General features: G+C 40.9%; 1 protein-coding gene and 1 long non-coding RNA gene across 3 annotated transcripts in view; one reads left to right on the top strand and one right to left on the bottom strand.

Annotated features, from left to right (window-relative positions):
- ppp3ca (protein phosphatase 3, catalytic subunit, alpha isozyme) overlaps positions 1-21,595 on the bottom strand; it is a 205,037-nt gene that overhangs the window by 159,454 nt on the left and 23,988 nt on the right. The gene's annotated exons all lie outside the window — the stretch shown is intronic.
- On the top strand, positions 12,227-15,233 carry LOC116728591 (uncharacterized). The gene is made up of 2 exons (XR_004341002.1): positions 12,227-12,322; positions 15,123-15,233. It is a non-coding gene; the product is annotated as an uncharacterized LOC116728591 (long non-coding RNA).

Below are 21,595 nucleotides of genomic sequence, written 5' to 3'. Positions count from 1 at the left end.
TGGCTGGGATTAGTAAGTGGAAAATATTAAGAGAATCAACTATAGGTAGTGATCATTACCCTATACTTATTGAAATTGGTAAAGAAATAGGAAAAAGTGTTAATGAGAACTTAGAAAGATGGTTATTTGGAAATGTTGATTGGGAAAAATATAAAATAATAAATGATGAAGAGATGCAAAAAGTTAATATAGATTTGGATGTTGATATGGTAAATTCTTCTATTTGTGAGGCCATTTTAGGGGCTGCTCGAGAAACAATCCAAAGGAAAAAAGGAAAATATAAGAAGAAAATTGTTCCATGGTGGACGAAGGTGTCAGGATCTGTGTTTTCTGTGTTCATTTAGAGTTTTTTGTGTCCTTGCGTCTCTTCGTTGTCCTGTCCTCCCCTTGATTGTTCCCAGGTGTGTCTCGTCTCTGTGATTACCCTCCCGTGTATTTAACTCCACCTGTGTTCTTTGTTCCTCGTCGGGTCCTCGTCAATGTTTCGTCAATGTTTGTCAATGTTCAGTCTAGTCGTGGTCAGTGTTTCCTTGTGCCTGCTGCTCGTTGTTGGATTTATTTATAATTAAAATCATCATATTCATGATACCTGGGTCCGCTGCATCTGCCTCACCACACCACCAACACCACCGCACTTCATGACAGAAGGACCCGACCATACCGATCGGTGAGGCTGCTAACATGGACCCAGCATTCAGGAGGTTACCTCCTAAAGGGCAGAGCGGCCCGAGGCGGAGGTCCGGCAGGGAGGACAGGGAGCTGGCTGAAGCCCTCGCCGACCTGCAGCGGGAGCTATTCCGGGGGACAAGACTGGTGTTGGCACCCCCCGGATATGGCCCCCGTCGATACCTCCGTCCGGGAAGCCAGCGACCTGAGCCGCCGGTGGAGCCGGCCCCTCGTCGCTTTCCGGAGCCGCCACCTCCGCTGCCCGCTCGGAGACAGCGACGTGAGCCGCCGGCAGACCCGGTCCCTCGTCGCTTTCCGGAGCCGCCACCTCCACGGTCAGCCCGGAGACAGCGACGTGAGCCGCCGGTGGACCCGGCCCCTCGTCGCCTTCCGGATCCGTCACCTCCGCTGCCATATCGGAGACAGCGACGTGAGCCGCCGGTGCACCCGGCCCCTCGTCGCTTTCCGGAGCCGCCACCTCCGCTGCCCGCTCGGAGACAACGACGTGAGCCGCCGGTGCACCCGGCCCCTCGTCGCTTTCCGGACCCGCAGCCGTTTCCCAGGCTTCGCTCCGGCTCACCTCCGCAGCCGTTTCCAAGGCTTCGCTGCGGCTCGCCCCCGCGGCCGGTTCCAAGGCTTCGCTGCGGCTCGCCCCCCGCGGCCGGTTCCAAGGCTTCGCTGCGGCTCGCCCCCGCGGCCGGTTCCAAGGCTTCGCTGCGGCTCGCCCCCCGCGGCCGGTTCCAAGGCTTCGCTGCGGCTCGCCCCCGCGGCCGGTTCCAAGGCTTCGCTGCGGCTCGCCTCCGCGGCCGGTTCCAAGGCTTCGCTCCGGCGCACCCGAGGCCGAGTCAGCCGGCGTTCCAGCCGGAACACCCGAAGCCGAGTCAGCCGGCGTTCCAGCCGGCGCACCCGAGGCCGAGTCAGCCGGCGTTCCAGCCGGCGTTCCTTCCGAGACTCCCAGTGTTCCTTCCGAGACTCCCAGTGTTCCTTCCGAGACTCCCAGTGTTCCTTCCGAGACCCAGACCCCCAGCGCTCCGACTCAGACTCCCTGTGTTCCTCCAGAGACTCCCAGTGTTCCTTCCGAGACTCCCAGTGTTCCTTCCGAGACCCAGACCCCCAGCGCTCCGACTCAGACTCCCTGTGTTCCTCCAGAGACTCCCTGTGTTCCTTCCGAGACCCCGACTCCCGAGACCCTCTGCGTTCCTCCTGAGACCCTGACCTCCTGCGTTCCTCCTGAGACCCTGACCTCCTGCGTTCCTCCTGAGACCCTGACCTCCTGCGTTCCTCCTGAGACCCTGACCTCCTGCGTTCCACCCGAGACCGAGACTCCCTGCGTTCCACCCGAGACCGAGACCCCCTGCGTTCCACCCGAGACCCCCTGCGTTCCACCCGAGACCGAGACTCCCTGCGTTCCACCCGAGACCGAGACTCCCTGCGTTCCGACCGAGACCCCCTGTGCTCCACCAGAGACCCTGCCTCGGGGGGCTCGTCGTCGCCGTCTGTGGGCGGCCCCCGGGACTCATCGCCACCTCCAGCGCCGCGGACGGCCGCCGGACCGCCTCCGTGGTTCCCGCCTCCAGCGCCGCGGACGGCCGCCGGACCGCCTCCGTGGTTCCCGCCGCCGCGGACGACCGCCGGACCACCTCCGTGGTTCCTGCCTCCTTTGCCTCCGCCCACCCTGTGGGTAGTTTTTTGTTTGTTTTCGGACTCTTGGCCCTTCTTGTGTTTCCGCCCACGATGGTGGGTTGTTTTTTGTTTTTCTGGACTCTGGCCCCCCGTCCAGCGCCCCTCCGCCCACCCTTGTTGTGTTTTTGTTTTTTCTGGACTCTGGCCCCCCATCCGGCGCCCCTCCGCCCACCCTTGTTGTGGTTTTTTTTTTTTGGGCGTCTGGTAGCCGCCCTTGAGGGGGGGGTACTGTCAGGATCTGTGTTTTCTGTGTTCATTTAGAGTTTTTTGTGTCCTTGCGTCTCTTCGTTGTCCTGTCCTCCCCTTGATTGTTCCCAGGTGTGTCTCGTCTCTGTGATTACCCTCCCGTGTATTTAACTCCACCTGTGTTCTTTGTTCCTCGTCGGGTCCTCGTCAATGTTTCGTCAATGTTTGTCAATGTTCAGTCTAGTCGTGGTCAGTGTTTCCTTGTGCCTGCTGCTCGTTGTTGGATTTATTTATAATTAAAATCATCATATTCATGATACCTGGGTCCGCTGCATCTGCCTCACCACTCCACCACACCACCTCATGACAGAAGGAATGTGATGGTGCAATTAAATATCGAAATAAAGCTTTTAGATTGTTAAAGAGAAATCAGAATTTTCAGAATTTTATTGAATATAAAAGGTCACAAGCTCCGGTTAAAAGAACGGTGAAAAATGCAAAAAAGGTTTATTGGAGTAATTTTTGTGATTCTGTAGGTAGGGAAACAAAGATTTCAAAAGTCTGGGGAATGATAAAGAGAATGAATGGAATTAGAAGGGAATATGGATATCCAGTTCTGAAAGATGGAAATGTTATTGCTGTGACTGAGGAGGAGAAAGCAAATATGTTAGTTAAAAAATTTGTTAAAGTTCATAGTTGTAATAATTTAAGTGTAGAAGAAAACCGCAGAAGAAATTGTACAATTAATGAAAATGTCAATTTATTAGAAGAAAATGTAAGAAATAATGATTTATTGAATGGTCCCTTTTCTTTATTTGAATTAAACAATGCCTTAGGAAAATCAAAAAATTCATCTCCAGGAAAAGATAATATTTCTTATATTATGGTTAATAAGCTTAGTAATTCATCTAAGAAGGTTTTATTGGAATTCTATAATAAGATATGGGAAGTGGGTATTTTACCTCTGGCATGGAAGGAAGCAATCATAGTTCCAATCTTAAAGCCAGGTAAAGATCAGTCAAATCCAGCAAGTTACAGACCCATTGCTTTAACTTCTCATATTTGTAAAATAATGGAGAGAATGGTAAATGAAAGATTGAGCTACTTTGTTGAAAAGAGGGGATATTTATCAAAATGTCAAAGTGGATTTAGAAAAGGGAGAAGCACTATGGATCCTTTATTATGTTTAGAACATGAAATCAGAAAAGGGCAAGTTAACAAGGAGAGTGTAGTGGCTGTTTTCTTTGATATAGAGAAAGCTTATGATATGATGTGGAAAGATGGATTTTTAATTAAATTGAAAAAAATGGGAATTAATGGATCAATGTTTTATTGGATAAAAGATTTTTTACAAGATAGATCAACACAAGTAAGAATAGGACAACAATTGTCAGAAAAGTTTTTTGTTGAGAATGGTACACCTCAGGGAAGTATAGTGAGTCCTTTGTTTTTTTCTATTATGATTAATGATATGTTTGACAATTTGGAAAGTGGAATGGGGTTTTCTTTATTTGCTGATGATGGAGCAATATGGAAGAGGGGGAAAAATTTAAAGTTTATTGTTAAAAAGATACAAGAAGCAATTAGTATTATAGAAGACTGGTCATTTAAATGGGGATTTAAAATTTCTATAGACAAAACAAAGACTTTATTTTTTACAAGGAAGAAAGCATCTGAAAATTTAAAACTGCAAATATATAATCATGAATTAGAAAGGGTAAGGGAATTTAAGTTATTGGGTTTATGGTTGGATGAAAAACTTACTTGGAAAAATCATATTCAAAAAGTAGTGAATAAATGTAAGAGAGTTTTAAATGTTATGAGGTGTTTGGTGGGAAGTGAATGGGGTGCTGAGAGGAAGGCATTGAAATCCATATATACTGGGTTAATAAGGTCTGTATTTGATTATGGAAGTATTGTATTTGGGTCAGCATCAGAAACACTATTAAAAAAATTAGATAGTATTCAGTATCAAGCCTTGAGGTTATGTACAGGAGCAGTTAGAACAACTCCAACGTCAGCTTTGCTAATAGAAATGGGAGAGATGCCACTTAATCTCAGAAGATTACAGTTAAAGTCCAATTATTGGTGTAATTTAAAGGACCATGATGAAAATCATCCATGTCAAGACATTTTAAAATCTAGTTGGGAAAAAGAAAAGAAGAAATTAAATTCTTTGGATGGGAGATAGAAAATGTTATAAAAGATTTTGGTTTATCTGATATAAACATTAGTCAAACAGTTCCTCTTTCACCAGTTTATCCGTCTCTATTTCATAATAATGTTGTTGATTTAACTTTGTTGGAGAAAAGGAAAGGAGAAAACATTTCAGATCCATATTTGGTTCAATCATATTTAGATAGTAAGTACTATGGATATGTCCAAGTTTTTACAGATGCATCTAAAAACTCAAATAGCAGTAATGGGGTATCTTTCATTGTTCCAGAATTCAAAGTTAAAAAATGTAAAAGAATTACTGATGGAGTATCAGTTTATACTGGAGAGATGATGGGAATTATTTTAGCTTTAGGATGGATTGAGGAAGTCCGTCCATTAAGAAGCATAGTATGCTCTGATTCAAGTTCTTCATTATATTCATTAAAAAATAATCATGCTATTAGTAGACCGGATCTTTTATTAGAAATTCAGTTCATAACATATAGAATTCAAGCAATGGGGTTATTAGTTATATTTACATGGATACCATCACATATAGGAATAAGAGGGAATGAGTTGGCTGATAAATATGCGAAACTGGCTTCAAAATATAGTGATATTGATATATTAGTTCCATTTAGTAGAGAAGAAATCAAATCTATTATTAAACAAAAGGTTAAGGAAAGATGGCAGAGACAGTGGGAGGAAGATAGAAATGGTAGATGGCTGTACAGTATTCAAAGAAAAGTTGGTCCAATGAGGAGAACGGGACGAAATAGAAAAGAGGAAACAGTTATATCTAGGTTGCGTTTTGGACATACAAGGTTAAACAGTAATTTATTTAAAATAGGAAAACATTGAACTGGAAGTTGTGATTGTTGTGGTCAAGAAGAGACAGTAAAACATGTTTTGTTGTTCTGTACCAAATATTCTGTTGAGAGAAGGAAATTAGGTTGCCGGTTACAAGAAAATAAATTACAGTTAAATTTACAAGATATTTTGGGAAAAATTTCTAATTCTAAAGATATAAGTTATTTAATTAATTATCTTAAGAAAACAAAATTGATAGAAAAGATTTAAGTGTTGTTATTTTATTATTATTATTATTATAATTATTATTATTTTATTTTTTTTATTTATTTTTTTATTTTTTTTATTTTATTGTTTTGTTTGTTTGTTTTGTTTTGAGAGGGGTGTATATAGTTAGCGTCCCGATCCACACTCCATTCCAGTAGATGGCGGTAATGCACATCTAAAAGTTGCTTGCCAACCGCCATAAAAAAAAGAAAAGAAGAAGAAGAAGAAGAAGAAGAAGATTTTTTTGATTTTTCACAAAACATTTATTATACAATAAACCTATTTTTGTCACATTATTTCCTTAAATCAAGGCACTAATCAATACATAAAAAATAAATATACATATTCACAATAACAATTTGTTATAAAATAATTCCTTCTGGTCTGAAATGGTGCACAATACATTTTGAAAACCCCACAAGCTTAAAAAACCCGACAAATTCCCAGTGGCTCTGTGGAAACAAAACTCTAACCTCAACCTGGCTTTGACGTTGACCTTCCACAGAGTCGCAGCATCAAATTGAGGTCCAGCCTGCATTCTGTCCCGTCGAGTAATATAAATAGCCATTTTGGCTTCGGAAATTAAATAATTTAAAATCCGGGATTTAAAACTAGTGGTTTTACTATGATGTACTCCGTTGATAAAGACAGCATTAGAAAAAACCATATGAAAAAAACTAAAAAAAGTCGATAAAAGATTAAAAAAACTAGTTAGCCGTGCACAATCTATAAAAACATGAAAAACACTCTCGGACATCTTGCAAAAAGGACACTCGTTTAAAACCCCAGGACTGATGACAGATAAAAAAGAATTGGTGGCAATGGCTCCGTGAAGGATCCTCCACTGAAGGTCACCAGTCCTTTTCTTGATTGGAGGCTTGTACAAGGTTCTCCAGTGAGTTTTCTGTCCTCCGAACTTGCTGTCCCACACACTCACTTCTCTTTTTTGGAGGGTCCTTTTGTTTAAGAGTTTTGTACAGTATCTATACAGTATTTTTGGACCTGTTTTACACAGGTCCATCTTCGAGTCTGTGCTCTGCAGTAGGGGACCACTGTCCTCCTCAAAATCCGGGTCTAGAAACATTTCAGGGAACGGGTCAGTGGAATCCGGCAGGCACTCCTCCTTCTCGTACCATTGTAGGAGCCTCCTCTCCTCGGCGGTCAACCGATTTTTCACCCTCTCCAAGAAGCGCCTCGTCAATCTGACGGACCGTATTCCAATGACCGAGGCAACCTCCTGGGCATTATCAAAGTCCGGTCCGGACGCCTGGATCAGTTGCCGGAGAGTTACCGTTCTGGACTCAGACAACACTTCAGAAAAACCCGGAACGGCGTTATCGCTGACATCCAATCTTGCTCCACAGATCAAAGGTTCTTCTAAAAGCCAATACAGAGAGTTATTCTTATCTGGTCTGTGCAATTTAAAAAATGCACACGATCTAAAAACGCTTTGATAAAATTGAGGAATTCCCTTTAACTTTAAAAGGCTAAAATTTGTTAAAAACAGAGCAGCATCCAGCCCTAGAAAATTTACACGTCTCAGAATGCAGCTGGCCACATCCCTCCACACAGGGGATCCTGTTAGATACTTTTGCAGAAACTGCAACCGGAAAACAGCGGCTCTACTGGCCAGGTGGACAAGGCCCTGGCCCCCCTCCTCTCTGGATAAAAACAAAACGGACTGCGGCACCCAGTGATGGTTGTTCCAGAAGAAATTGACCATCTCTGACTGTATTTTTACTAGTAGTCCTGATGGAGGATCTAAAACAGCAAGCTTGTGCCACAATTGTGACGCCACCAAATTATTCAGAACCAGCACTCTTCCTCGATATGACATTTGTTTATGCAACCATTTCCATTTTGCCAGTTTATTCTGTATTTTTTGTTCCAAGTCTTCCCAGTTTCTTTTTACAGTATCCTTTCCACCTAAAAAAACACCAAGATATTTAAAACCGTCTCTCTGCCACTGGAGTCTTTGAGGGAGAACTGGTAGCCCACCGGGCCACTCGCCCACGGCCAAAGCTACGGTCTTTCCCCAGTTCACCTTCGCAGCAGACAAGACGGAGAATTTTTCTATTATCTCGATTAAAATGTTGACATCATGTTGATCTTTAATAAAAACAACAACATCGTCAGCATAGGCGGATAAAATCAACTTGTTGTTAAAACCAGGTAAAACCAGACCATGAATTTCTGAGCGTATTTTCAAGAGAAGGGGTTCCAGGGAGAGTGCGTAGAGCATCCCCGAGAGCGCACAGCCCTGTCGGACGCCTCTACACACTCTAAAAGGGGCACACAGGCTACCGTTGATCTTCAGCACACCCTCAATGTCACTGTACATCACCTGGATCTTGGCGATAAAACCCTCGCCGAACCCAAACCTCCTCATTACTTTCCAGAGGAAGTCGTGTTCGACGCGGTCAAACGCCTTTTCTTGATCTAATGAAATCAAGCCTGTCTGTAAACCCAATGAACTGGAGACTTCCAAAATGTCCCGAATTAGATAGACATTGTCCACCATGGACCTGCCGGGGACGCAGTAGGTCTGGTCCCGGTGGATGACTTGCTCCATGGCTTTCCCTAGTCTCGTGGCCAGAGCCTTCGAAAGGATTTTGTAATCCGTGCAGAGGAGGGACACGGGGCGCCAGTTTTTTATTTCCTGCAGATCGCCCTTCTTTGGCAGCAGGGTGATGACCGCCCTGCGACAGGATGTGGGGAGCGAACCGGTGGCTAGACTCTCGTTGTACAGTTCGAGCATGTCTTGGGCCAGAAGGTCCCAGTAGGCCTTGAAAAACTCGACTGTTAGCCCATCAACGCCCGGGGACTTCTGGCCCTGCATGCTCTGGAGGGCTGTGTGGAGCTCTTGTATGCCCAGCGGGCGCTCCAGATCGGTACTGATCTCCTTATAGATCTGAGGTAGGTCTTCGCAGAACTCCTCCTTCATTCTCTCACTCTCATCATATTCGCTCCGGAACAGAGAATGATAGAACTCCACAGCCCTCCTCCTTATCTGCCCCGGTTCGCTCAGGTGCTGCCCCGTGTCCGACAGCAATGAGTGGATCATCTTCCTCTGACCTTGTTTCCTCTCTAGACCAAAGAAAAAGCCAGAGGGAGCATCCATCTCTGTGATGTTCTGCATCCGGGACCTGACCAACGCGCCTTGTACCTTACTCTCCAGCAGGTTGGCTAAAGTTAGCCTTTTTGATTTGAGAGCTTCAAAATACTCTCGATTTCCTGTGGTGTCACTAAGTCGCTCCAAATCCACTATACTCATCTCCAGATCTCTGATAGATTCAGTGATGTCACGAGTGACATTGACAGTGTGCTGCTGACTCAGCAGTCTAATCTGGACCTTCCCATAGTCCCACCACTGTTTGATTGAACTAAAATCAGCCTTTGTTTCTCTAAAACCGGTCCAAAAATAAGTTAAAACCTCTTTAAAACTCTGATCGTATATCAATGCAGAATTAAAATGCCAATACGCACTTCTCGGTAAAATGTTTCTAATAAAAACACTTCCTAAAAGTAACGAATGGTCTGTGAAGGGCACAGGTACGATCTGGCATGTTTTAAACACATTAAAATGATGCTTAAAACAATAAAAACGATCTAAACGAGCTAAAGAGATTTTACCTTCCTTGATGTGGGACCATGTATACTGCCTTAAGCCTGCATGCATCCTCCTCCATACATCCACCAGGCTATGAGACGAGACCAGCTGCTTCAAGACATGTTGGGCTGCCGGGTGCGGCTCTGCGTGATTACGATCTAAAAACTCGTTTTCTGTGCAATTAAAATCCCCACCTATAAAAACATAATCTTCAGTCTCACAATTTTCCAATCTTTCCCCAATTTTTTCATAAAAACGTTTCTTCTCTGCATTGACGATTGGAGCATAGATGTTAATAAAAACCATGTTAAAAAAATCAAACTTCATCTTTACTAAGAGACACCTCCCTTGTATAACGTGCTCAGTTTCAATAGAAAGTGGGATAAAAGCTTTAGAAAAAACAAAGCCCACTCCTGCATTCTTGGAGGTGCCGTGACTCAGAATCACCTCCCCCCTCCACTCTCTTCTCCAGTCTGTTTCGATCAAAAGATCGCTGTGCGTTTCTTGCAAGAAAATGACATCTATTCTTTTTTGATTCAACATTTGATACACTAATGCCCTTTTTTTTTGCCTCCCGCGCCCCGTTAAGATTCAAAGATGCTATCTTAAAAGAATCCATGATGGGTAAAAGGCTAAAGACAACATGCCAAAAACAATTTAAAAAAAATAAAAATATTAAAAAGTTACTGTGTATCATTAAAACTGTTTTCTGGCTTTGGTCATTATTTTCTTTAACCTAAAAACCTCTGTATTTGTAAAACCTGACACCTCTTTGTGTTTTACATAATGCCTCGCAGAGAAATAAAATATTTTTAGATCAGGGAAATAGCTTTCAAGTTTTATTCCTTTTAATCCTTTTGTTTGTTTTAAAAAGGTCTTGAATAATTCTACCGGGTACCTTGGGTCTTTGCTTGCTTGTGACATTGAAACCTCACTGGTGTCGGAAAACCAGCTCTCTTCATCACTGCTCTCCGACACCTCTTTCCTTTCTACAGCTAACTTACTAGCTTGCTTACTAGCCTGTTCAGCAGTAACCACATTTCTCCTTTTGCTTCGCCTCTTTGCGGGATAACAAACCTCTAAATCCATCTCCTTCTCCGCCCCACCCATATCCTTCTCTTCTCCACCTCCTTTAACTGACTTTTCACTATATTTTCCTTCAACCTGTTCATGCGCCTGCACTTCCCCTCTCTCCCCCTTGTCTCCACACACTAGATGCTCCACATCATCCTGCACTCCCTCTTGCTCTTCTTGTACATCACCTCCTCCCCCCTCTACACTCTCACCTGCATCACCAATTGTCCCACCTCCACACACCACCGTGCTCTCATCTTCTGCCGCATACACACTCCTACTACTATCCTCTATTGACCCCTCAACAGTGGCTTCCACCACCACCTCCTCCGCTGCCCCCAAATCCCCCACCGCGGCGTCGGGTTCCCCCGCCGCTTCAGCAGCAGCTGGTTTCTCCGCTGCTGCAGCAGCAGCAAGTTCCCCCTCCACAACAACCTCGCTGCCTGTTCCCCCACTCTGCTCAGCAGCAGCGGGTTGCTGCTTTGCTGAATCCGGCCTGGCCGACTCTGCCTTATCCGGGCACATTTTTATTACGTGGCCCTCCTGTCCACATCCAAAACATTTCATCTGACCTGATGTTGCAAACAGCACATAATCAAAATCATCCACTCTAACGTGAAACCGCAAATTCATTTCCTCATCTTTTTTATTCAAAATCATGAATAAGTGTCTCCGATGAGAAACAACATGTTTCAGTAGCGGTGATTTACACCCGGAAGGGATTTTTTTGATCGGTGACACCACTTTGCCGTGCCTCGACAATTCTTTTATCAAGAACTCATCGCTGATAAAAGGGGGTATATTTGACAACATTATCTTAGTGGCTGGTAGCGTGAGCGGTGTAACTTGTAAAAATAACCCATTCACCGACACACCTTTTTCCACCACCTGTTGTGCATGTTCCACTTTTGCAACAAACAATACCACCGCTCCATTCATTCGTGCCGCCGACCTTATATTCCCGTGTCCAATCATTTCCCCTACAGCCAAACAAACTTCCTCCACGCTGCACGGAGAACCAGCACCCACCTTGATACCGTTCTTCCGTGTCAGCGTGGAGAAAGACCCACCACCGACAACACCCACCATTGTTGCCGTCAGACGCCGGCAAGCCAGGCACGCCCGACGGCCACACCTAAACTAAACGAAAAACCCCCCTAAAACGTGACCAACTAACACAAAAACACAATTAAACAAATGAAAAACAAAACACCTAGTGAAAAACAGTAAGACAAACAAAGATAGAAAAGTACACACTCGCTCTCTCTTTCACTCTTCTTCCGCTCTCCACTCACCCTCCTCTCACACGAAGAAGAAGAAGAAGAAGAAGAAGAACTCCGAACAAAGCAGCAGCGATCATTGTGGATATACGGAAACTATAGGAAAGGTTCTGATCTGGTGGAGTGAAGAAACTGTGAAACATGTTGCGGGATGTAGGAGATACGAATCAGAAGACAATATTAACTTTGGATTTGTGGAAAACTGGAATACTAATATTGTATTTGTTTTATTTAGATAAAGGGGAAGAAAAGATTTTACGTCTTTCAAAGAGAACTGGCACTGTATGAGAAATCTTTAGATGTGATGATCGTAAGATCCACAAGGTGGCGGTAATGCAATGACATGAATGAACGACAGTCATAAAATCCCAAAGAAGAAGAAGAAGAAGACAAAGAAAATGGCGCATGGTCTGTTTGGTTGAATGTTCGACTGTTTCTCTAAACGAGTTTATCAACGAGCCGTTAACTGCTGCTGAAGAAACATTCACAGAGTTTAAAGAAATCATCGTCAAGTCGGAGGAAGAGATGGATGATCATCGCAGACTGCTGGATTTCTCCCGGAGGCCCCAGATAATCTTACACCGAATAGGTAGGAACCACCAGCGTTTGGATGCAGGTTAAGGTCTAAATGTCTGCACCTTTCTGTATGAGGATCATTTTAGTAAATGTTCTTTTCCCGTATAAATGTTTTGTTAACCGGTAAATGAACGCAGGAATCACAATTACGCTGTGAAAATGGCTTATTGATGTAGAGAGAAAATGGAGCCAAAAACCTTTTTTATGGCTTTTCCTCCTTTAACTACACGAAGCTGAAGTTGGTTTCCGATTCCACCTAATTTTTCACTTCCTTTCGCATCTTTAATAGACTCTGGTTTAAAAACTGCAAGAACTACACTCTTCAAAACCTGGACTGGATTATTCTGCTCTAATAGCAGAATATTTAAATCCATGTTTGGGATTTGTGAAACTTTTTTCTGATTTGTGAAACTTTATGTAACAGACGGCTGCAGAAGATCTTTCCTTCCAACAACCATCTCCATCTACAATAACTCTTGGAAGAATTCATGAGTAACACCAACATTTAATTTCCCATTAGGATTAATTAAGTGGTTTTGAATTAGAATTGAATTGGAATTTTAAAAAACTGCATGGAACAAGTGTGAATAGTAATCTAAACTTTAGTGAAGTTTCACAAATCCCAAACATGAATTAAAATATTCTGCTATTAGAGAAGAATAATCTAGTCCAAGTTTGAAATACGTAGTTGTTGTAGTTTTGTCATTAGAGCAGTTTTAATATGAGCTGGATGCAAAGATGGGTAAAAATGGCATTTTATTGAAGTTCCACAAATCGGATAAAAGTTTCACAAATCACAAAGATGGTTTTAAATATTCTGCTGTTAGTTGAAAATAATCTTGTCCAGGTTTCAAGAGTTTAGGTGTTATGGTAGTTTTGGAATTGTAGCAGTTATACTATAACAGAGATTAAAAAGTGGTGAAATCAACCTTTATTGAAGTTTCACAAATCAGAAACATGGTTATAAATATTCTGCTGTGAGAGCAGATTAACCCAGTCCAGGTCAGAAGAGTCTAGCTGTTGTAGTTTTTAAACTAGAGTCTATTAAAGATGTGGAAGGTAGTGAAAAATTAAGTGGACTCGCCCTTTAGCCATTTCCTGAATCAGAAGCTGGAATCGGAAACCAACTTCAGCTTCATCCAATGATCTCAGGTAATTACTAATTGGAACGTGCATATATAAGTTAGTAAAGCCTTGCAATGCAAACTGCATGAAACAATAATAGAGGTGTTATTATCTGTCAAACTAAACCTCATATAAAAGTCCAATCAACAAGCCACTGCTGCATTGAGGTGATGTTTCATACGTAGGTGTAACACATGAGAAAACCCGGATCGTGACAGACGACATGGAGTTTCAAATAATATCAAGTGGCCTAGGCTCTCCCTATTAAAAGTACCCAGGCAAGTCTGGCTTAAAATTATGAAACAGAAGTAGTATACAAAATATATTTTATTTATACATACTTTTATAATATTAAAAATAGACTTTATTATTCTAATTTAAAACCCAATGAAGCACAGCAACCCAGAACAAACACTAGGAGCAGTCTGAGACTTAAAACAACTGCAAACCAAATTAGTAGCACACACCACACACTACAGGATGATCGGTTACGAAATCGCAAGCGACAATCTTAGAGAACGATCAACGTTCTAAAATTGTCGTATGGAGAGGGGGGGGGATTGTGTAGTGTGAACTATTGCATCGGGTAGTCGATGTGCCCATCTTCTCTATTTAAATCTAATTATTACTATAGGGCAACATGATATACAGACTTTATAATCTGCACTCTTTTGGTTGAATGCAGTATTTATTTCCACTTTGGCTTTATGTTGTTTAATTTTTGTTCAAGTAGATTTTTTATTAATGGAGACTGAGAATCCATGTTATTTATGGTTTTGGTTGTTTTGTTTTGTTCATCAGTTCCAGTGTTTAGTGTTCTTTTGAAAATAAAGTGTATCTATCTTTGGCAGAAAATCGCATGCATTATTACGTCATTTCCATTAAATCAGTGTAAAATGGTCTTCAAACAATATTATCGTTTATCGCAATAATTTTTGAGACGATTAATCGTTCAGCAAAATTTGTTATCGTGACAGGCCTAGTAGCAACAATATAAAAAGCAACACTGACGTTACACAAAACCAGCCACAAGTGACACATCAAAAATCCATTTATCCTACCAGCAGCACATATATTGATGATCCTGCGGCGCCAGCGCTCATCCGACAGACATCCAACTGCACACAACAACACTCATAGCTTGGCTGCCACACTCGGTGCCTATCTGCACTAATAAGCCCGACAATGCTGTGAACCGGAAGTGAAGGTGGGGAAAAGCATAGACATAATATAATGAGTAGACCCCGCATGGCTGCTCTGGCGTAGGAAATACGGCGGCCATCTTGGAGCGGTCGTCCCTCCTACTTGGCTAAACCAAAACAGCAGAAGATGCCTCAGCACTGCCAGATATTTGTGTTCAGATCGACAGACTAAAGACGCGAGATCTCGGGGGATAACGTTTGACAAGTAAGATGGACATATTACAGTTTATATTTTGTGATTAGAATATTACTATACTGTATTTATGTCCACTGACAAAACAACAGCTAATATTAGCTATCAGCTTAGTGTAATACCGGGGTTCAGCCCCGCTATGAAGGCTAACCGAGATTTTGTAAATCTTAAAAAGTTTTAAATATTCCCTAACATTGATTTAGATTATTCCACACAAGGTGGCAAAGACTCTTATTTATATGAAATTCTTTCACTCTGTCTAAAGTAAAATAGCTCCTGTTTTTGTTTTGAAGGTTTCATAAAGACCATGTGAGGAAGAAGTGGGGAATGTCTTTAAGGAGAGACGGATTCACTGCACTGATGAATCTCAGCTGCTGAATCTCTCTTAAGCTCCTCCTCGGCTGGAAAACATGAATAAAACCTATATAGATATTATGTATATACGCATGTCCATATAAATATGTGTAGTTTAGTGCATATTATTCAGCATTAATAATTATTTAAGCATCTTTATTTCTCTCTGATTGTATTATTTTGTGTTTGTATATTTATATAAATATGTATTGATATTACTAAATAACATATTACAAAAATTATGACTGGTTGTGTGCTTTGTAAAATAATCATAATACAGAAATATCAACACATTCTATTCTGACTCTATTCTGTTTTCCCCACTAAGAATAGTTAAATATGCTCAACCTTATATCAGTCATTCAAAAATACTTTAAAAATCATTTCCTTGTAAATGTTGCTAACCTTTTAATAAGGTTTACAGAAAAATTGTGAATATCTGTTTAGTATTTAGCGAGTTATGATTGATAAATGCGCTGATACGTCATTGAGTCTGTTAAACATAAAGCTGAGTGGAACGGTCGACCGCTCCAAGATGGCCGCCTTAAATCTCTTCAGTAACAATAGGCAAGAGCGGTCCATGAGGCGTTTATTTATAGTCTATGGGGAAAAGGGGCACAATGACTATGGGCAAAGGTGCATTCATGGGCCCAATATGGGTGGGAATTTACAGCTACTTCATGTAAACACATTTTTCAACTAATACACCAAACAGTTACATTAATAAAAGAAGTTCAATGTCCAAAAAACTTGAAAATTGCTTTTATAGTTTATTTTTTCCAGTTTGACAAGCAAATAACAAAGATCAAACTTTACATTAGTGATGTGTTGAGTAATGAAGCGGGTAAGACAGAGAACTCACCTAAACCTGAGCAGTTAAAGTTTTTATTTTTTAGTAATAAATCGTTGTCCCTGGTGACATAGCGAGTAACAAGCCAATCACAACCCTCTTTTCTATTTGTTTCTAGTTTTCTTTTGGATCCAGCCATTGTTTCATACAACCAGATTAATCAGAATTTATGTATCAGAATCACAAAGATTTTAAACTTGTTTATTCATTGTAAAGCTTCATGTTGTTTTTACGTTGCCTATTTTACATATATTGTCCAGTTGATGTCGCAGTAGAGCAAATGAAGCACCGCGGTGCATCGGCTCATGAGTCGAATGATTGGATGGAGTTCCTCAGGGCTTTTAAAAATGTGGACTAAAATGAAATTTGAATATAATTTATAGTATTTGTTTAAAATCCGTTCATTTGAGAATTCTCCAAATGTCAGCTGGATATGTCGATTCATCTATATCTCTGTCTACGCTCTTGAATTTTCAAATGGATTTTTGTTCATTTCTGCCTTAAACGATTTACTTCAGTAAAGTTAACAATTACTCTTTTTCTCTGTTTTCTTCTCCAGATTCCCTGAAGTGTAACGTTTATAACCAGGAGAGGAGATCCACTCTGGACCAGGAGGAGTTAGAACCTGTGCAGGTGAAACAAGAACAGGAAGAGCCAGAAGATCATCAGATAAAAGTGGAAGAGAAAGAAGTTTACTGCAGTCAGGCTGAAGAACAGATTGAATTAAAACAGGAGACTGATACCTGCATGTTGGTTCCTGTTGATGAGCAAACAGACCAAATTGAATCAGAACCAAACAGGAACCAAGTCATCTTCCAGGAAGCTAAGAACCAAAATCAGGAAAGAAGAAAACCTTTCTCATGTGTCATCTGTAAAAAGCGTTTGACTTTCAAATCTGATTTTGATGCTCACATGATGATTCACACTGTTGAAAAGCCGTTTTCATGTGTGAAATGTGGAAAAAGTTTTTGTCAAAAACTTAGTTTAACTCAGCACATGATGATTCACACTGGTGAAAAGCCGTTTTCATGTGTGACCTGTGGAAAAAGTTTTTGTCAAAAACAGGTTTTAACTCAGCACATGATGACTCACACTGGTGAAAAGCCGTTTTCATGTGTGAATTGTGGAAAAAGTTTTAGTCAAAAACAGCATTTAACTCAGCACATGATGACTCACACAGGTGAAAAGCCATTTTCATGTGTGAATTGTGGAAAAGGTTTTAGTCACAAACATCATTTAACTCGGCACATGATGACTCACACTGGTGAAAAGCCGTTTTCATGTGTGAAATGTGGAAAAAGTTTTTGTCAAAAACTTAGTTTAACTCAGCACATGATGATTCACACAGGTGAAAAGCCGTTTTCATGTGTGAACTGTGGAAAAAGTTTTAGTCGAAAACTTAGTTTAACTGAGCACATGATGATTCACACTGGTGAAAAGCCGTTTTCATGTGTGACCTGTGGAAAAAGTTTTTGTCAAAAACAGGTTTTAACTCAGCACATGATGACTCACACTGGTGAAAAGCCGTTTTCATGTGTGAATTGTGGAAAAAGTTTTAGTCAAAAACAGCATTTAACTCAGCACATGATGACTCACACAGGTGAAAAGCCATTTTCATGTGTGAATTGTGGAAAAGGTTTTAGTCACAAACATCATTTAACTCGGCACATGATGACTCACACTGGTGAAAAGCCATTTTCATGTGTGAATTGTGGAAAAGGTTTTAGTCAAAAACAGCATTTAACTCTGCACATGATGATTCACACTGGTGAAAAGCCGTTTTCATGTGTGACATGTGGAAAAAGTTTTAGTCAAAAACAGGATTTAACTCGGCACATGATGATTCACACTGGTGAAAAGCCATTTTCATGTGTGAATTGTGGAAAAGGTTTTAGTCGAAAACAGCATTTAACTCTGCACATGATGATTCACACTGTTGAAAAGCCGTTTTCATGTGTGAAATGTGGAAAAAGTTTTTGTCAAAAACAGGTTTTAACTCAGCACATGATGACTCACACTGGTGAAAAGCCGTTTTCATGTGTGAAATGTGGAAAAAGTTTTTGTCAAAAACTTAGTTTAACTCAGCACATGATGATTCACACAGGTGAAAAGCCGTTTTCATGTGTGAACTGTGGAAAAAGTTTTAGTCGAAAACTTAGTTTAACTGAGCACATGATGATTCACACTGGTGAAAAGCCGTTTTCATGTGTGACCTGTGGAAAAAGTTTTTGTCAAAAACAGGTTTTAACTCAGCACATGATGACTCACACTGGTGAAAAGCCGTTTTCATGTGTGAATTGTGGAAAAAGTTTTAGTCAAAAAAAGCATTTAACTCAGCACATGATGACTCACACAGGTGAAAAGCCATTTTCATGTGTGAATTGTGGAAAAGGTTTTAGTCACAAACATCATTTAACTCGGCACATGATGACTCACACTGGTGAAAAGCCATTTTCATGTGTGAATTGTGGAAAAGGTTTTAGTGAAAAACAGCATTTAACTCTGCACATGATGATTCACACTGGTGAAAAGCCGTTTTCATGTGTGACATGTGGAAAAAGTTTTAGTCAAAAACAGGATTTAACTCGGCACATGATGATTCACACTGGTGAAAAGCCATTTTCATGTGTGAATTGTGGAAAAGGTTTTAGTCGAAAACAGCATTTAACTCTGCATATGATGATTCACACAGGTGAAAAGCCGTTTTCATGTGTGAACTGTGGAAAAAGTTTTAGTCGAAAACTTAGTTTAACTCAGCACATGATGATTCACACTGGTGAAAAGCCGTTTTCATGTGTGAATTGTGGAAAAAGTTTTAGTCAAAAACAGCATTTAACTCTGCACATGATGATTCACACTGATGAAAAACCATTTTCATGTGTGACCTGTGGAGAAAGTTTTCGTCACAAGGTGAGTTTAATTCACCACTTGAGGCGTCACACAGGTGAAAAGCAGTAGAAGTATTTTCCATACATGTTCTATGTTGAGGTTCACTATAGAACTGATTTGGTTTAAAACTAGAATGAAAGACTGGAGGGGTTTTGTTGGGTAAATTGTGTTACTAGTATTATCAAATATTCGTTGTATTATGTAGTCTTGTAGTTACATTTAGACATTGTTTGCCATATATGCTTTTACTCTTTATTCTTAGTATAAGTAATACTTCTGTGTGTTAAATAATTCTGATTCTTTCCTAAGGCTTCCTTGAGAGAGAGAGGTGATAGATACTCTCAGCAGGACTCCCTGGGAAATGGAGGTGTTAAATGCTCCCAGCAGAGTTTTACAAGCCTGACAATAAACTCTGCTCTGTGTTTCTTTGTGATACAAAGCCGTTGCTTTGAGGCTATACAATGTGTCCGATTCAACGCCGTGCTTGGAGCAAAAGGGATCTAGAGTATAGATAACATGTGTCTAGACTAGTGAATGTCATTAGCGCTGCAACGATGTGCCCCTCCATCCTTTTAGAGTTGCAGCGCCCCGTGTGGCAGGGTTCCTGAAGAGCAATAAAAAGAGAGGAACAGACAGATGTGTTTCAGAGCGGTTGGAGATTTGTAACTGAAAGCACATCTCTGTCTGCTCTCCTCGCGAGAAACAAAGAATCTAACTCTCTTGTCTTTCCTGTGTTTTGTTTAATAGGTATTTAGACCTGACAGGTTTCATGTCTATAAAGCTGAAAATTGTTGTATTTGTTAAATGTGATCATTTGGATACTTGGAGATGTGCAACCATGACACATTTTCCATCAGAGATGCTTTCTTGTTTTTTTTTTGCATATTCTGTATCAAAAAACAATAATGATAAACTGTATGTTATTCTATTAACATACAGTTTATGTCAAACTGTATGTTGTGTGTGTACAACGTGAAGAGCAGAGGGCTCAGCACACAGCCCTGAGGAGTGCCAGTACTGATGCTGATAGATGAAGAGGCTTGGGGGCCCACTGACTATTTCATTCATTAACAGAGTTTGACCGGACATGGACTCCCTTCCAGAACATTCTCACATGATTGGACTTGAGGGATTGATTTGTATTATTCTGTACAATAGAGAGAGTTAGTGGGGTTTATTTTAAAAGTTTTTAAAATCAAAACTAGAATGTACAGAATTGAGTGGGGGTTTTTTTTAAATCTGGAAAAAAATATTTGCGATATTTTTGTCTTTAAAGTAAAATGAGATTGAGTTTTCTTTCAAATTATATTAACCAGTTTTACTCTGATTAAAATCTTTTCAAATGAAATAAAATGGATTTGTACTTGAAGGAAAATGCAAGATTCACCACAAATTAATTTTCCTGCTTTCATTGCCAGAGCCGGCACAAGGCATAGCAAACTAAGCAGCCACTAAGGGCCCCAGGGCCACTAGGGGGCCCCCTCAGTGGAGCTGATTTTATTTATTTTTCTTTGTAATAATTTCTGTCATAATATCAAAACCACACAATGTCACTATTAAGTGGTTTGTTTTTACAATAATATATATTTGATAATGTATGTAGAAATTATTTCTTTATTGATAGAAAGAAACAATATGCTCTTGGCGGCCCCTGGTGGCCGCGGCAGGTACCGCACGCTTCGCTGGTAACATGAGCCTCATCCAAACGTGAAAAGCTCCGGTCAGAAGACAAGTCAGCAAAACAATGTCTCCACAAAGGACTTATCCTTCAGGAAGGGAGAAAAGAAAGGAAGAATAGAAAAAAGCCAAGATAAAGGTTTGTTTTAATGTGTCTTGGTAATGTCATGTAAAAGATTTGTAAAGCTGCTAACAGAAAATTAGCTTGAATGGTCCAGTTCAACAGCCCAACATTTATAGGGTTTTGTGCTTGCGTGAACCTGAGTTTAAACTTTAAACGAGTTGATTCTCATGGTTGGCTCTGTATATTTCTCAGGTATTTTTGGCTTCAAAACTCCGTGTTTGATAAGGTTTGATAAAAATAACTTAAACTTCTCAATGTTTGACATTGTCTAGCAAAATGTTTTTACGTCAGGCTACATAGCTGCTACATGGATGAGCTGCTCTATGCTGTAGTTGGTGATTTGTTGTTTGCTGCTGAGCATAATCATTTTGTGGCTAAAACAAACATTATTTTTACATCAAATTCTAAGTTTATGTTAAAATCATTTGAAGGCTCAGAATCAGTCCAGTACTGGTACCGGTCCACATTGTAGGGGAGGAAAGACTCACCTGGTATAAATTGCATTTTTAGCTATTTGTTAGATTTTAAATTTCTTATTTTCATATGTACTCATTTATCTTACTTTAATTTGCTTTTTCTTGCAGCTGTTAACTTCTGTAACTAGGGTTTCCCAAGTCTGAATAAAAAGAGGAGCAGCGAGAGGGGAAATTTAGAGTGAATTGCAATAGACACTGTTTCAAAGTTATAATAATTTATTAAAATAAAAACAGTAAAATTAAATAATACTTCTATGTAAATGAGAAGAAGTTAGGAGAAACTAAGCTGAGTTGCCGAGGCTTGGCGGTAGGTGCTGACAGGTTCTGGATCGGAGGCTCCCGAGCAAAGAATCACCAAACACCGTGACGTCACACACACTCGTTGGATTTCCCTCC

The sequence above is a fragment of the Xiphophorus hellerii genome, chromosome 11, assembly GCF_003331165.1.
Source record: "Xiphophorus hellerii strain 12219 chromosome 11, Xiphophorus_hellerii-4.1, whole genome shotgun sequence".
Taxonomy (NCBI): domain Eukaryota; kingdom Metazoa; phylum Chordata; class Actinopteri; order Cyprinodontiformes; family Poeciliidae; genus Xiphophorus; species Xiphophorus hellerii.
Note: the sequence above shows the minus strand (reverse complement) of the source record. Positions and strands in the feature narration are given on the sequence as shown.